Source organism: Erinaceus europaeus, chromosome 5 (genome assembly GCF_950295315.1).
Source record: "Erinaceus europaeus chromosome 5, mEriEur2.1, whole genome shotgun sequence".
Taxonomy (NCBI): Eukaryota; Metazoa; Chordata; class Mammalia; order Eulipotyphla; family Erinaceidae; genus Erinaceus; species Erinaceus europaeus.
In genome coordinates, this window is record NC_080166.1 from 32,155,999 (window position 1) to 32,172,325 (window position 16,327).

Here is a 16,327-nt window from a genome sequence, read left to right on the forward strand (position 1 = left end):
TAATAGATATCAATTAGTGATTTCATGGAGGAGGAGAACAGCCTATTTTCCCCAATCAAAATAAATTTTACATGTAACAAAATCCTCCTCCCACTTATTTTATATTTCTCATATTTTCAATAATTATAAGGCTCTTCAAGGGGTATGCTTAGATGCCAAGTGATAAAAAAAAAAAAAAAAGCAGTTCAGGAGCCATCATACTAGGATTTAATTCAGACTACCACAAGTCAAGGTCATGCTTGATCCAAGCTCCCAGAGGTGCTAACAAGCAACTTTCAATGGATTCAAATTATTGGCCAGATCATTAAATGAGCTGGCTGACTCAATCACTCTTGTTATTAATAAAGAACTCATCTTAAGAGATTTTCCGCACGACTGTATGGATAACCTGAATTTATGTGGACCTCAGCAGTTCAAAGCCTGAATTCATTTTCTTGAAACAAGCAGAAACTGAAGTTTATTAGCATGGAAAAGAGTTCTCTTTTCATTAGATTATTCTGAAGTGCTGTCCATTACATAATATGTCACGCATGTGGAACCTTTAGAATAAAAATTGTGATTGCCACTCAATGGGGGAGTATTTCTAAGGAGTGACAGGCTTTATAACTGTGAAGAAGGAAATATCTGCCTGTCTGGGTCTCTTAGCCTTTCAAACATGCTCTTTAAATTAAAATTATAGCGCATAGAAAACTTCATTACCTGTTTCACTTGCAGATAATTGTTTCTCCTCTTTGAATATGTGCCCTTTTCAGGATAAGTGTTCTGGACTCTATAGAGCTTAACAAGTGGTAAATGGGATTCCTTTGCTTCCTTGTTGACTCTCCCGAGGCAATTACCTACTGTGATATAAATTGGGTCTCAGACACATTGACCTACATTTTGATTTAGTTTTAAGTAAATTTTGCTTATGTTTCTAATAAATTTAATGCAGATGAAGTGCTATAAGTTTACTCCCTGCCAATATTTATTTAAAGGATACTGAAACAATCAATGACAATGAAATGGTATTAAATGAGAATACTAAGGATTTCACAGTCCTGAGCACTATTAAAAACCTGACCTATGACTCAGGAAACAGGGATGCAAAATTATCAGCTGCCATTCTCAAATAACTCACTCTCCAATTGCCCAAATAGAAATAGTTGACAAACCTTATGGGAAAAAAAAAACATTAAAAGGACATGGGAAATATACACCGATTATACCAAATAGTAGGCCTCAGCTTCTCAGTGAGAAGATGGTGAAAAGAAACAATTCTAGGATCAAAGAATAAAATTCAGCACCTTGAGAAAGCAGTACTTAAGCAAGTAGACAGGAGCAAGGAAACATGCATTTCATGAAAAATGAAACACCATGGTATCAAAAAATGGACCTTCCAAGAGCCTAGCATACTTGAAGACAGATTGCAGAGGAGAGAGAGATTATCAAGCAGGGTAGAAACATAGGTGAAATCCTGGAAGAGTGCATGCAAGAGGTAGTAGACCTCATTTTTATTTTAAATCTTTATTTATTTGAGAGTATACAGAAATTGAGATGGAAGGGGAGAGAGAGAAGGTGAGAGAAAGATACCTGAAGCACAGTGTCTCACTTCTTGTGAAACCCCCCCCCCCCCAAACACACAGCTGGGACTGGGCCCTTGCTCATGGTGATGCATGTGCTCAACTGGACTTTCCACCACCTAGCCTCAATAGAGATCCTTTAGTTGGTGGCATTATATCAGAAAAAAAGGCTTTATCTTACTTCATTCCATTATTTAAAAGACTCTAGAGATGAATGGAGTTAGTAGACTAAAAAGTTTGACATTCACCTTTCCTGTCCAAGTCCCATAAAATTACCCAAAAGCATATAAGCTAAGTAAGACAAAGCAGATATACACGTACAAGTAAATTTTTTATTTTCCTTTTTGCAATCAGAAGTATCTTTGGGACTTGGTACCTGCATAATGAATACAACTGCTCCCAAAAGCCATTTTCTTCTTTTCCCCCTTTTATTTTATAGCACAGATAGAAACTGAGAAAGAAGGAGGGGGAAAGAGACAGATATAGACACCTGCAGCAATGATTCACTTTTCATGAAGCTCCCTCCACCTTGTCTGTGGTGCCTGGGGGCTTGAACCTGGGTCCTCGGGTATGGTAATACGTGTACTTAACTGGGCTCACTAGTGCATAACCCCACAAGTAAATTAGCACTGTAAGAACAGTGGAAGGAGGGGAAACATGGATGGTTAGAATTTCAAATGAGTTTGAGATCAAATACTGAGTCTCATTTATGTGACACAAGCACTGTATCCCCGAGCCATCTCTCTGGTCTCTAGGAAATATTATTTTAAGGTAATTTACTAGGGTTGCTAGTAAGAAAATATTATAGACTGCATAGCACAGAAAACACTGATTTTCTTACAGTTGTGGAGTCTGCAAGCATAGACCCACGTTTGGCTCTCTTGAAGCCTCTGCCCCTGGCTTGTATATAACTGCCTTCTTTATATCTTTTCTCACAATCAATAAAGTAGCCTTTTTTTTTCTGTGTACAACCCTAGTATCTTCTCTGTCTTTAAGTCATCAATCATAGTGTATTAATGTCCATCCTGATGACTCATTTAACCTTGATTAGCTCTATGAAAGACCCTATGTCTCAACACAGTCACAGGGTTAGAATTTAGAGGGACACAATTCAATCCATGACAGAGTAATGTAGTGACTATTCAACCCAGAGTCTATGGGTACACAGTATTGACTTAGAGTTTGCCTTAAAAGATATCGTGATTTTTCTTTCTTTTCATTCAAAGTAAATAACAGAGCAGTTGCTAACATACTACTGAAGGAATACCAGTGCTAAGATCAAAGATACCTGGATACGATGGCTATTGCAGCCAAGAGGTGGAGGGAAACCCCACTCTCAGGAATGCTGGCAGTCAGTGATCAAGCCAACAGAAGTGCAATTCACATTGCCAGAAGCTGAATTAAGGCAGGAAGATACAGCAGAAGGATCCAGGTTCGAGCCCCTGGCTCCCCACCTGCAGGAGAGTCGCTTCACAGGTGGTAAAGCAGGTCTGCAGGTATCTATCTTTCTCTTCCCCTCTGTCTTCCCCTCCTCTCTCCATTTCTCTCTGTCCTATCCAACAACAACAATAATAACCATAACAATAAAACAACAAGGGCAACAAAAGGGAATAAATAAATAAATATTTTTTTAAAAAGGCAGGAAGATAGTAAGTCAATCAATTTTTCTAGCAATCCCTGCAAACTGGCATAGCAATGGAGTGTATGAAAAGACTAACAGTGGCTGAGCACTTGGTGAAGTGCAAGTATGACCATGCACTAGAACCAAGGTTCAAGCCCCTGGTCTTCACCAGCAGGAGGAAAGCTTCAGACACCATGAAGCAGGGCTGCAGGTGTCTCTCTGTTTCTCTCTCCCTCTCTAACTCCTTTTGCCTCTTAATTTCTCTGTTCTATCAAGTAAAATAAATGAAACTTTAAAAAAAAGTCAAATAAATGTCCTGTAAGATTATTCAGAAGGTTCAGCATATAATAGGAGTTCTATAAAGAACTGGAAACTGTGAGGAGGAAATTGTCAACACAAAAATTTGTTTTAAATGATAGAAAAGAAGACAATGGAGGAAGTAAGCTCAGAGAGCTAGCTCGTACCTGGTGGTAATGCACATAAACAGACGCTCAACTAGACACATCGTTGTAACATTTAGAATTCTAAGAATGAACGAACACACTCATGCATCTTAAATTTTTCTTTTGCTTGAGGAGAAGCACCAGACTTTCATGCCTCAGTCCCCAGAGATTACACGTTCAGTTCCCAACTTCACCATATGTCACAATTAGGCAGGGCTCTGGTCTTTCTCTCATAAATAAATTGAATTTAAAAAGTTAATAATATTTATATGTTTCTTAAAAAGAAACAGGAAAATTGTATATATATATATATATATATATATATATATATATATATATATATATATATACCAGAGCACTGCTCAGCTCTGGTTTATGGTGGTGTGGGAGATTGAAACTGGGAATTGAGAGCCTCAAGCATGAAAGTCCCTTTGCATAACCATTATGTTATACCCCCACTCAATAATCATATTTCTGTAGATTCAAAGTATAAATGCAGAATACTGAGTTAATATATAAAATTCAGGTAAACAATGGAAGGTGTTTCAGTATAAATGGCTCCAAAATGTATATTGTGTTGAGCTAAGTCACACTTTAAAAAGCACGTGTTGTTTTCATAAATTCACATATAGCTGAGTGCCCTATATATTTATTTGCTAAATCTGGTAACCTTAATTAGATTCCTCAGAGACAAGAGAGCACAGAGTTGATATTGTCAATGTTCTAAAAATGGAATTTCATGTCCAGACAAATCATCATTCAGAAAAGCAAACCCTACAAAAAAATTCCCAAAAAGTATTACTGAAGGATCTATGTTGCAAAAAAAAATTGACTTGAAATATAGTAATTTTAGAACAATAATTTCAAGCTAAAATTAAATCAGGAAACATATCCACAAATTTCAAGAGTAAATAATAAATCTGGGCTTGAAATATAGGACAAAGAGTATGTTGATTTTCTGTTTTTGTTGTTGTTTGTTTGTTTTTAAAAAGAGGGTCCACATGATTCTGAATATTGATATAAAATAATGTATATGCTAAATAGAAAATTCCCTCTTACACAGATATTGTTATAAGACTTACTGTGCTCACACTTGCTTTTCTGTAGGCCTGAAATGCTCTGCCCTCCTTTCATGAGATAAGCCTCCTTAGTGAAGCTTTCTAGCCACTTACATGAAATTTCCACACCACTGTCATTATCTAACTTTTCCTTTCACCAGTGCAAATGTTGCCATACCTCTTTCCACCAACCAGCATAGTATATAAAATCTTGGGTCAATGATGGCAAATATATCATACACACTAGATAAATATATGTTTAATTGAGTTACTGAAATAAACAAAGAATATTTCATGGACTACTAGTTGAGAGTACAGTTAAAGGGTCAGATGTGATAAGAGGTGGAAAAAGACAAAAGTAATTTATTAATAACTAGATCTTTTGCAAAGAACCATCTATTAGAAGATAGATAACACATTCAATCTCTTAGTAAATCTATTCACTATACAGCTGGTAATACAAGATACAATGAATGAAAGTAACTATGCTAGACATTAACATGTGAGCAACAACTATAGGTGACAGATTAAAAATGCTATTGTGATAAAATTGCCGAAGAAGAGTTTCAGAGTGAAAAGGCAGAGAATAAAAAGCCTTGTCAACTATCTTTATTAGTTAAGTGGTAGATAAGAGAGGGATAGGGGATTGATCAAAAAGTCAGAAGGATTCTCATCTTGGACAGACCATGAAGGAATCATATTAAGTGAGATAAGCCAAACAGACGGTTAAATACTGGATAATCTTACTCATAAGTGAAGCTTAAGAAACAAGGAAAGAAAGGAAAATCAGACTAAAATTTAGACTGTGTTTGGTGTATTATACCAAAGCAAAAAACTCTAGAGAAAGTTCTTCTAATAGGAATATTTCTTCAGACAAGCAAGTATAAATGAATGAATGGGGGGAGTTCAGAAAAACTGGGTGATAGTCTTTAATTTTTAGGAGGCATAAATCATAGATATTTCTATGAAATATCTTTAATAAAAAGCAATGGTGGGTTTGTAAATAGGACATAAGATACAGTTTCTCAGCCTTTCATATTACTGGAATCTTATTTTTTGCAAAAGGCTGCCCTAAACCTTGTAGAATATTAATCAGCATATTCAGACTTCACTCTTTACAATAGCTACCACCACCCCCACCCCCGCGCTTGTACACACACACACACACACACACACAGAGTTATGACAAGAAAAAAAATCTGTAGACATATAGTTAAATATGCCCTAGGAGTAAAATCACGACCAGTTGAGAACTGAGTTAAGGGAATGAAAGAGACAGCTGATCAAGAAAAATTTACCAGTGTCTGGGGATTCAATTAATTCCTAATTGAACATTTTATGTAAATTATATTCTGTAACATTTTCAGGAAAACCTAACTGATGTCATTTGAACAGTCTAAAGTTCTAGCACTATTTCCATGAATCAATGAATATGCTCATAAAGCGTTTTCTCCTCTGTGCTCCAGAGGTGAACCACAGCTCATCCACAGAACGAATCCTATAGTAAGTACTTGGAATACAATTCAGACGTTTCCAAAGATAAAATGTCTTTTTTTTCTTTCTGTTTAACCTTCTCCCTTCATTTTACTTGTCAGTTCTCAAACTCTTTTGTTCTTCATATGTAAAAAGGAACCAAGCTTTTGTATCTCAGGCTTCTTAATAAGACTTTTTTTTTTAATTCAGACCCAAGAAGTCTTCCAGAGCAGAGCAGTCTGGTGTGATTTGTAAAAGGTATAACGGTGGCTTCTGGATTCTTTTCCAGCAGCTTACAAGCAAGGTGACAGCTCTGAATATTAAGCAGGAGAAGGGGGTTGGGAGTGGCAAGCAGACACATGGCTGTAAATTCTGCCTTCATTCATAAAACTACTTCACTTTGCTGTAATTACTCTGCTACCCATTCATGCAAGTGAGGCATCCAGGAAACAAATTTGATTGGTGAATAAATGTAAACTGAGTGACAGGGATGGAGGTAGGCATACAAAAACTGAGAGGAGGCATTCAGTATGCAAATTCCCAAGTCTGTATATACATCCACTTACAGCCCCTGCCTTGGCATAAATTGTAGAGCAGTAAAAGTGACTTTCTCCTCTGTTCTGATTTTGAAAGCCTGGGTGGAAGAAGGATGGAAGTCAATTCCCAACAGAATTACAGAGCTTAAGAGTAGAACTGTCAAAAATTCTTTTATCGGAAGTCGAGTTATATGCATTATCTGTGTTGGGGAAAGTCTTTGTTGATAGAGTCAATGGAAGAACTGGCATTTAACAAATATGTTAATTAAAGCTTTAGACTACATGAGACTACATGCTATAATGTTTGCCGTGCATTCGGTGACAAGTTCTATTGCGTTTTTATGTTCATATTACTCCTCAGCAGATTACATTGTTCCTCATTCAGTCAAATCAAAATATTGAATCTAGGCACACTATCAAAGTGAGAGAAAAAAAATCAGGTTTTTTTTTTTTCCTGCTTGACTTTCATTTAATTCTGATGAAACATCTCTGGAAAAGAAGTATTTGTTTTTTCTAAATAAGTATGATCTCTGGTTGAATATCTTTCACCAAAAAGAGAGAAGAGAGAACGAAAAAAGGAAATGATAGAGAAGGGGAAATACAAATATTTGTTCCATTATTTTGATGAGGGGGAGGGGAGGAAGCTGAGTTACATTCACTTTGCAATAACACCCTAAATTGAGATTCCAGGCAAGGAGCAATTTCCATTTGTTATGTATATGTATGCATTTTTCATCTAGCATAACACAGGCTCATGCAACACAAGATTAAGATTAATTGAGGCCTTTCTCTTTCCTTCTTAATTTACTTCCTTTTTCTGTATACAAAGAACCTGCTTGAGTATGAGAGATTTGACCTAAATTCCAGTTTATCAAGAAGGTTGCCTAAATATTACAATATTAAAACAAAGACGTGTGTGGGGGCGTCGCATTTGATTTCCCTAAATTCAAATCTGGGAAATATTAGCATAAGCACTTTGATTATCATGACAGCCGATCTAGAGAATTAATCTCTAAAGCAATCAGAATTCAGATCTTCTACAGTTTTATAGATCAAAATGACCTATTTTAATTAATTATCCCAGATACAAAGAGACAGCTGCTTTACATAGAAGACTGGAACTGTTATCTGCTTTCATGACTAGGTTACTTTGAAAAAATTAGCTTTTAAAATCTGCCTTCAAAGATGACTTTTTTGAATAATCTTTAAATTGGAAAAAAAGATATGTAGCCCTGCTAGAAGACAGCAGAGGGAGGGACATGGGAACAAGTCACCCTGCCTGGAATTCAATCCAAGCTTCTTTACTTATCAGTTGTCTGATATTAGACAGATTACTTAACCTCTTTGTGCCTCCCGATTTTTCATCTATAAAATGAGGGCAATCATGCCACACTCATAACCGATCCACACAAATCCATCACTGCTATTGCTTCTATTATTGTATTTCTATGTTCCCTTGTAATAGAGATAATAACTTCCAAATATACTCCACAAAATGAAACTAAAAGACAAGATACTGTGAAAACTGAGCATTTTTTATAAACAACTACAAAAATCATTGGGCAATGAGGACTTGTACCCATATGTCAACAACTGTACTTTAATTATCTATTAACTCTCAATTAAGTTAAAAAAAAACTCAGCATTTTAATTCTTAGAAAAAGCAATTATACTTCATCTCACTCCATATTTCTTACCTGACATATATATGGAGAGAGAGAGAGAGAGGAGATGTGTGTGTGTGTGTGTGTGTGTGTGTGTGTGTGTGTGTGTGTGTGCTGAATAACTAAATCAAGCAATAATTATTCATACTTAGCAATCACTTGCTATGAGACATGCACTGTTTAAAATGCTATGTACTTATATTCAATTTCCATTTTACAGATAATAAAATCTAGGGACACAAAACAAGTCCAGGGTCAGATAATGAGCAGAGGACAGATTACAACAATGTAAATACTCAATGTCACACCTTTATTCACAGCTTAGAATCCCAATATTCCTTCCTTAAAAAATGTTGCCTATAATTGCTTTTCTTGCTGGCCTTGTATTGTTACTGTTATTGTCAGGAGTCCATCACTCCAGGATAACTTTTTCAGATAGAGACACTAAACAAAAGATATCATAGCACAGAAATTTTGTCCAATCTGATAGGAGATGGACTTGAACCTAGACTGCATGCATGGCAAAGCAGGTACACTATCTAGGTGAGTTATTTTGTCAACCCTGTTCTTGTAAGCATATGGTCAGTACAGAAATTTTTATTGAGAGATGCATCAGTAGGTGATCATATATAAGAGCTGCATCAAATAATGAGATTCCTTTGCCTTCTTCATGTATAGGGAGAGACAGATACTCATTTTCAGTGACTAAAAAAGTAGCTCAGCAAGTAGAGAGCATGTTTTATAAATACAAAACTGTGAGTTTGAAACTAGACTATGCTTATGACCCTGATTATTCAATCTCTGTCTCTCTGGTTCATTCTCTCTCTCTCTTTTATTTATTTTTTTAATTTATTCCCTTTTGTTGCCCATGTTGTTTTATTGTTGTAGTTATCATTGTTGCTATTGATGTCGTCATTGTTGGATAGGACAGAGAGAAATGGAGAGAGGAGGGGAAGACAGACAGGGGGTAGAGAAAGATAAACACCTGCAGACCTACTTCACCACTTGTGAAGGGAACCCCCTGTTGATGGGGAGCTGAGGGCTGGAACAGGTATCGTTAAACCGGTCCTTGCGCTTTGCATCACCTGTGCTTAACCCACTGCGCTACCACCCGACTCCTTTCTCTCTCTTTCTTTCTCTCTCTCTCTCTCTCTCTCTCTCTCTCTTTCTTTCTCTCTCTCCTCCAAACAGATTCATAAAATAAGAATGAGATCAGGAAAGAAGTAAGAAAGCTCACCAAGTAGGGTATGTGTTTTGCCATATTCAAACCCCAGCACCATGTGGAAGTTGCTATGAAACTAAAGGAAGCATCAATTCTATTCTCCTTTCTTTCTTTCTTTCTTTCTTTCTTTCTTTCTTTCTTTCTTTCTTTCTTTCTTTCTTTCTTTTTATCAACCTATCTAACATCTGTCTATCTATCTATCTGAAAAAATCAGCCCAGACTAGTGGAATTATGCATGAACAAGGCCTTGAATGGGCTCATGAGTGAGTGAATGCAAGAATAATTTTCATAAACATGGTTAAAAGAAGTCTATGAATGTCTAAGATTGTTGTTTTATCCAGCAGTGTCTGCCATCATTAGCCAAACTGTCTTCATACTTTCTGAGGCTAAACCATGTCTAATGGTATCCTCGCTAATAGTAGAAAGACACTTCAGTAAATTCATTTTTTAAAGGATCATTGAGTGCCTTAGCTAGTTAAACCGGAAGCCCACAGTAATCAGGGAGAGGCCTTGCTTGCCTTCTCCTATGGTTTCTTCATTAGCAGTGGTAATAACAACAATAGTTAGTTCATAACTAGTATGTTGTTAAGGCGATCCCTGGGGTGCCCTTATACACTCAATTTAATTTTGGCTTCCGGTTTGGTCAGTTTATTTTGCAAGCCAATTGCCTCCCTACCATTCTTAGCTCTCCAGAGTTCGCCTGACTTATGGAAATCAAGCTGTTTTCTTTCTGCTTCATGCCTCAGTGGTAAGAACAGCCAAATAGCTGAACACAGATTTCAGTCTTCAGTGCATAGGCTAAGAGAGAGCATCTGGAAATACAACTCTCTTTATAAGCCAGAATTCAGTCTCTTGGTTTAAAAACCTTCAGAATGACCATACTCATTTATATCCCACAGTATGTATGTTCATGTTAGTTAGTAAGTGCTTTGCACATTGTTGGTTGTGTCACTACACTGCTGTACACATCTTTGGAATCTTTTGCTGAGCTCTAAATACACTTGTTTTGCTTAGTATCTCACAATCTGTCTTTACATCCCCACATTATTACACACAGCACCTAGATTTCAGTTTCATAGCCATTAAACTTCTGATAAATATTCATTAATTAACTGCAACTGAACAACACAATGTGTGGGTCAGACTGTTTAGCAAACGTGAATACTTGAGAAACTGGCCTATAATTGCATCGCTTTTAGCACTCAGACTTACCACTCCAGAACAATGCTACCACGCAGTCCTCTGATTCTTGGGCAGCACACATGAGTTTCAGTTTGCATTGATCTAGTTTCCATACTATATACAACAGATTACAGCCCTGCAATTTTTCCAGGAATTTTTGCTGTCTCCCTGAATCTATGCAACTTTCATGTATCTGTTTCTAAAACGGGATGCTGTGAAAATGAAATAGAAAGAAGAGGTAAATTTTTGGAATAAAAAATAAAATGGAGTATTGTTTTTTTAATGTCTGAATGGGCCAAATTAGTTGCACCCATTGATTTCTTGTGCTGATAGCCAATACAAACTGTATTTTATTTCTGCCTAGGAAACAAATACTAGTAAAATCAGACAGTGTAAGCTCCATACTACTATAACTGATGTCAACATTTTGGAATCTGCCTTCTGTTTAAAACTTTTCAATGACAATAGAAATCATTCTATAAAGCTGGAGAAAAATCAGAATTCCTACCCAGTGAGTCCAGTGATATTTCCACTGTGTTGCTACTGAAATGAAATTAAGTAAATGCTCTTTTGTTTTCATGAATCTTAGACATTCATAGACATTCATGGGCAAAGTTTTACAATGCTATTCTCCCTGCTTAGAACATGAAATGACTATAAATTTTTACATTGGAGACTATGGAAACCACAGACTCTTTTGTAATTTTGAAGCAATTTAATTTTTGTCTGTTCTGATTCTATTACAGTAACATAAATTATAATGAAATTCAATAAAGTGGATAGTTAACTGGATTTAATCTGCTCTCTTTAGAATAAATAAGATTAACAGATAAGATCTGAAAAAAAATTAACTGATAAGGCAAATCAGAAACCCAAAACATTTCTGAAAATATCCGCTCATATAATCCAAGGGAACAATCTTCAGATGAAAATAAAGGGTAGCAAGTAATACAGAACTGAGTCTTTTCCTAAAATAATTAAACTTTGGAAAGACTTTGTGTCAACGCAGACTGTCAGTTAGAAAAAGTCAGACACATTCCTTAAAAGCAAACAATAGGAAGCAAATCTTGGTTGTATGCAGTCTTTAGGGAAGTAAGATGTTTCAACTTTTTCTTTCCAATTTTGAAATCAGGAATTCTCGAGTTTAGCTGGTATAGTTATCTAGTGTTCTGCATATTAACGCAACTCCTTAAAATCATCAAAATAAATAAATAGCATGCAGCTTTTGCCTGGGAGGTGTTGACTTTCAACCTAGAGGTAGTAAAGTCTGTAGCTGAGTCCCTGTGAGCTTTGTTCCCTTTCTTTACAGCTAGATATCCCTAGATTCCTTGAGCCTTTGTTAGTCTATTCCTTACTCACAATCTCATTTGCATGGCTTGTTAATGCATTGTTGTTGTTTTGTTTTTGTGATGAGTTCCAGGGTCACTGAGAATTTGAGTTTGTTTTGCAGAAGAAACAAGGACCCCTAGAGAATTACCAGATAACCCAGTCGCAGGAATCCTGATGCCAGAAAGGCTGGTTGGACACCATGCTGTCAGAATGTGAAGAAATATAGATTCCTCTTTCTTCTGCGTCAAAATTACCCACTCTCCACTCCCCAACTCTATAAACACCTTGCCATTAAGAGTTTTGAGAAACTGTTCTCTACCATTCTGACTTTAACCAATTCTAAGCAGATCCCCATCCCCACCCCAAGCAACAATACTACAGTGTTTGACTTAGTTGTGCTTTGGGTATTCAAACCTAAAAATTGGACCTCTAGTAGCAAGTTCACAATAAATCAGAAGTTTGGGGATTTTTTCTCTCTGGATAAGTGAATAGGGAGACTTACATGTTGGTTTTCACTGAAGCTCCCAGGAAATCCTCTTTCTGTGGGTCTCTGTGCAGGTATTTCCTCCACATGGTCCTGACATTTCTACAAGGAATGTAAAGTTTAAATACAAGTGTATGGGCCTGGTTGCTATCCTACAAAATAAGGTGATAAGTGCCAAAGTTGATGAGGGCTGGCAGATAGATACTTAAAAGTGATGTTAACATTGTGAAATGCTACAACCTATCACTCCACCTGACCATCCCAGCTTCATCTTCTGGCTTTATTCCCACCAAGACCAAGGTCACAGGAGCAGGCCAGCTGCTTACAGAGCATCTGGGACAGGATTTGGGCAGCTGAGTTATTTTCAAAGTAGTTACAAGAGGTACCCAACACAAAAGAGGAGGATTTTCATCTGGAAATACTGTAATAATACTAATAGCAAGGTCAGTGCAAAAGAGCTATTTGGGGGGTATAGCTCAGTGGTACAGCATTTGACAGCAAAAGAGCTGCTTTCTTTCCAAAGGTGACAAAAAAAAAAATCAATTGCTAAGGGAAACTGTCTTTCTGCCCAGATCCCAAACAACAATTAAAGTAAATAACTTTCCAAAAGCACTATTGCAAGGATTTCTGGTGTTTCATATGACCTGACAGACAACTGAATGGCTTTTTCTTTCATTTTTTTTTTAATTTACTTTGGCCAGGGGAAATAGCATAGTGGTTATGCAAAAATATTTCATGCTTGAGACCCCAAAGTCTAGGCTCAGTTCCCCACTATGACCATTAGCCAGAGCTAAACAGTGCTCCTGTATGTGTGTGTGCATATATATATATATGTGTGTGTGTTCATGTGTGTGTCTGTGTGTGTGTGTGTCTGTGTGTGTGTGTAATTAAGGTTAAAACAAATAAGATAGATTTAAAATACTTATTTGTTGGGGGTGGCCTCCCTCCCCTCTTATTTTCTCTTTGCCCGATAAAGTTATAAGAAAATTTAAAAAAAAAAAGGGAAAGAAAAAGAAAAAAATAGCTGCAGAGAGCAATCAATGCATTGTACAGGCACCAAACCCCAGATATAAACTTAGTGGCAATAAAATAATATATATTATTTATTTCATATGCTATATACAAAGTTTCACATAAGACACACACACACCAGAGAGAGAGGGAGAGAGAGAGAGAGAGAGAGGGAGAAAGACTAGAACACCACTCTGGTAATGCCACACCAGGGATCAAACTAGGAGCCCCAGTGTTGTAATTCTTGTTCTCAACCAGTCATATTATTCCATACACCGCCCCTCCCCCAATCTACCTTGATGATTGTTCACAAGGGATTTTCAGGCATTATTTTGAATATTTATTTTTCCTTTTGAATATTTCCTCCTAAATTCAACTTCAGGAAAGCTGAGCTACCTTCCTCCAGCTTGAAATGGGCCTGGGTTTATGATGCATTCTTAGTAACAGTCAAGTTTTACCTTGTTTTGATTCTTTCTTGTTTTTATGACAAGCTGCCGGTTTTCCTCAGAAAAATACTAGCTCAGGTTCCAATTCTGATATTGGAGTAGATCTCACACTCAACTTTCCCATCTAAAAGAAGAATAAGAGGAAGGAGGAGGATGAGGAGGAGGAGGAAGAGGAATGAAGAAGAAGAAGAAGAAGAAGAAGAAGAAGAAGAAGAAGAAGAAGAAGGAGAAGGAGAAGGAGAAGGAGAAGGAGAAGGAGAAGGAGAAGGAGAAGGAGAAGGAGAAGGAGAAGGAGAAGGAGAAGGAGAAGGAGAAGGAGAAGGAGAAGGAGAAGGAGAAGGAGAAGAGGAAGAAGAGGAAGAAGAGGAAGAAGAGGAAGGAGAAGAAGGAGAAGAAGGAGAAGAAGAAGATGACAATGGAGAGGAAGAAGGAGAAGAAGACATAAAAGACAGAACACTGACTTTCTTCTTTGAAAGGTTTGTCATTCAAATGGCCCTGAAGAACTTTGCACAGTGGCAGTATCTTAGCCAATGAGGTTTATCCAAGGCAAGATTATTGCTAAAACAAATGGCCCTGAAGAGTAGGAAGTAGGAAGTTGAGAATTTTACACATGTACCTTTGGAAGCAGTGAACTTAAGAACCCGAGACTAGGCCTAGATGGTGGTGCACCTGGTTGATTGCATATATTACAATGCACAAAGACCGGTGTTCAAGCCCCTGATCACCACCTATGGGGGAAACTTCACAAGTAGTAAAGCAAGGCTGCAGATGTCTCTCTTTCTTTTTCCCTCTCTATCCCTCCTTCTCTTCTCAAATTCTCTCACCCTCTATCCTAACTTAATTAATTAATTAGCTAATTAATTAATTTAAAAAAAGAACCAGGGGCTGACTTCTCACAAATCCATAATTTACAGTTGACTAAAACTTACCTCCTGAGCAATTAACACCCTCAAGGAATCCCTCCCTAAACTCAAGCCAGTGAACTTGCTAAATGGTCTCTGGTAGATCTCGGCCCTGTGTACTTATTGTCCATCAATGCAGTCAAACCTAGGGCTGATGGTCTAATGGTAGCTTGGGGTTGTGTTCTAAATGTCCTAAATTGCAGTTCTTCTGCTAAACCTAAATCAGGTCAATTTCAACTAAGGAAAGTTTGCCTCAGTTTACTTCTTTAGGTTGATCCGTGACACTAGCTATAATGGTGAAGATTTGGTTTATTAAGAGGCAAGCACAATCTAGTGCTTTTTTGTTCTCCACAAACTCCCTTGGAAGGTAGTGACTGTGAACTAGAAAAAAGGAGGAGCAGAGCTGAAGCAAGTCAGTCTGGCTCCAGAGTCTATCATTTCTTACACTTGGCTGTCAGGAAGCCACTAGTGGGTGTGTGACTTTGGGTGAGTCTTCTTTCATCTTTACCCTGGGTACATAAAGTGTGGCTGGGGTCAGACTGCATCCAGTGACCCTTTGGCGTAGCATTTGGTGAATCAGAGTCTTTCTCCCCTGAATATGAGCCTGAAGAAGGGGAAAATTTCATCAAAATAAGTAGCATAACATAATTTATAGCCATGTTACCTATAGAAATAGTATGTTTTCCACTATACAACTGACTGGGGGAGGATTATGTAAGTGTGAACAGCATTAAAAAATGTTTTTATTCAGGTTTTTTAAATTTTATTTTATTCTAACAACTACCTTCCTGCTCAGTCCTTTTACCAAGTTTCCTAAGAATATTTTGTCATCATTTTTGTTTTCATGATTGCCTTCCAGTCACTTTTTTCTTAATTTATTATTGGTGGTTTAATAGGGATTTTCAAAATTACAAATTTCCACGGGTCTAGTTTCACACTCATATATAAATGCTCACTGACAAATGACCAGATAAAGAAGTCATGGAATAAATATTTGATTGCACACTAATTTGCAAGTAAAAACTGGATATTGTATCCTTTCTTCAGTCAAAATGAACTGAACTAAATCTGATTATGCTAAGTGAGATGAGTTGCATTAAGAATGACAGATGCTGAGAGTCTGGAGGTAGTGCAGAGGGTTAAGTGCAGGTGGAGCAAAGCGCAAGGACTGGCTTAAGGATCCCAGTTCCAGCCCGGGTTCCCCATCTGCAAGGGTATCCCTTCATCAGCGGTGAAGCAGGTCTACAGGAGTCTATCTTTTGCTCCTCCTCTCTGTCTTTCCCTCCTCTCTCCATTTCTGTCCTAACAATGAGGACATCGATAACAATAACAATAGTAACTACAACAATAGAAAAAAAAAGGGCAACAAAAGGGAAAATTTAAAAAAAAGAATGACA

At 37.1% G+C, this 16,327-nt stretch overlaps 1 pseudogene; it reads left to right on the forward strand.

Annotated features, from left to right (window-relative positions):
• The first annotated feature begins 14,529 nt into the window (after positions 1–14,529).
• Positions 14,530–14,644, forward strand: LOC132538784 (U4 spliceosomal RNA; annotated as a pseudogene).
• The last annotated feature ends 1,683 nt before the right edge of the window (positions 14,645–16,327 follow it).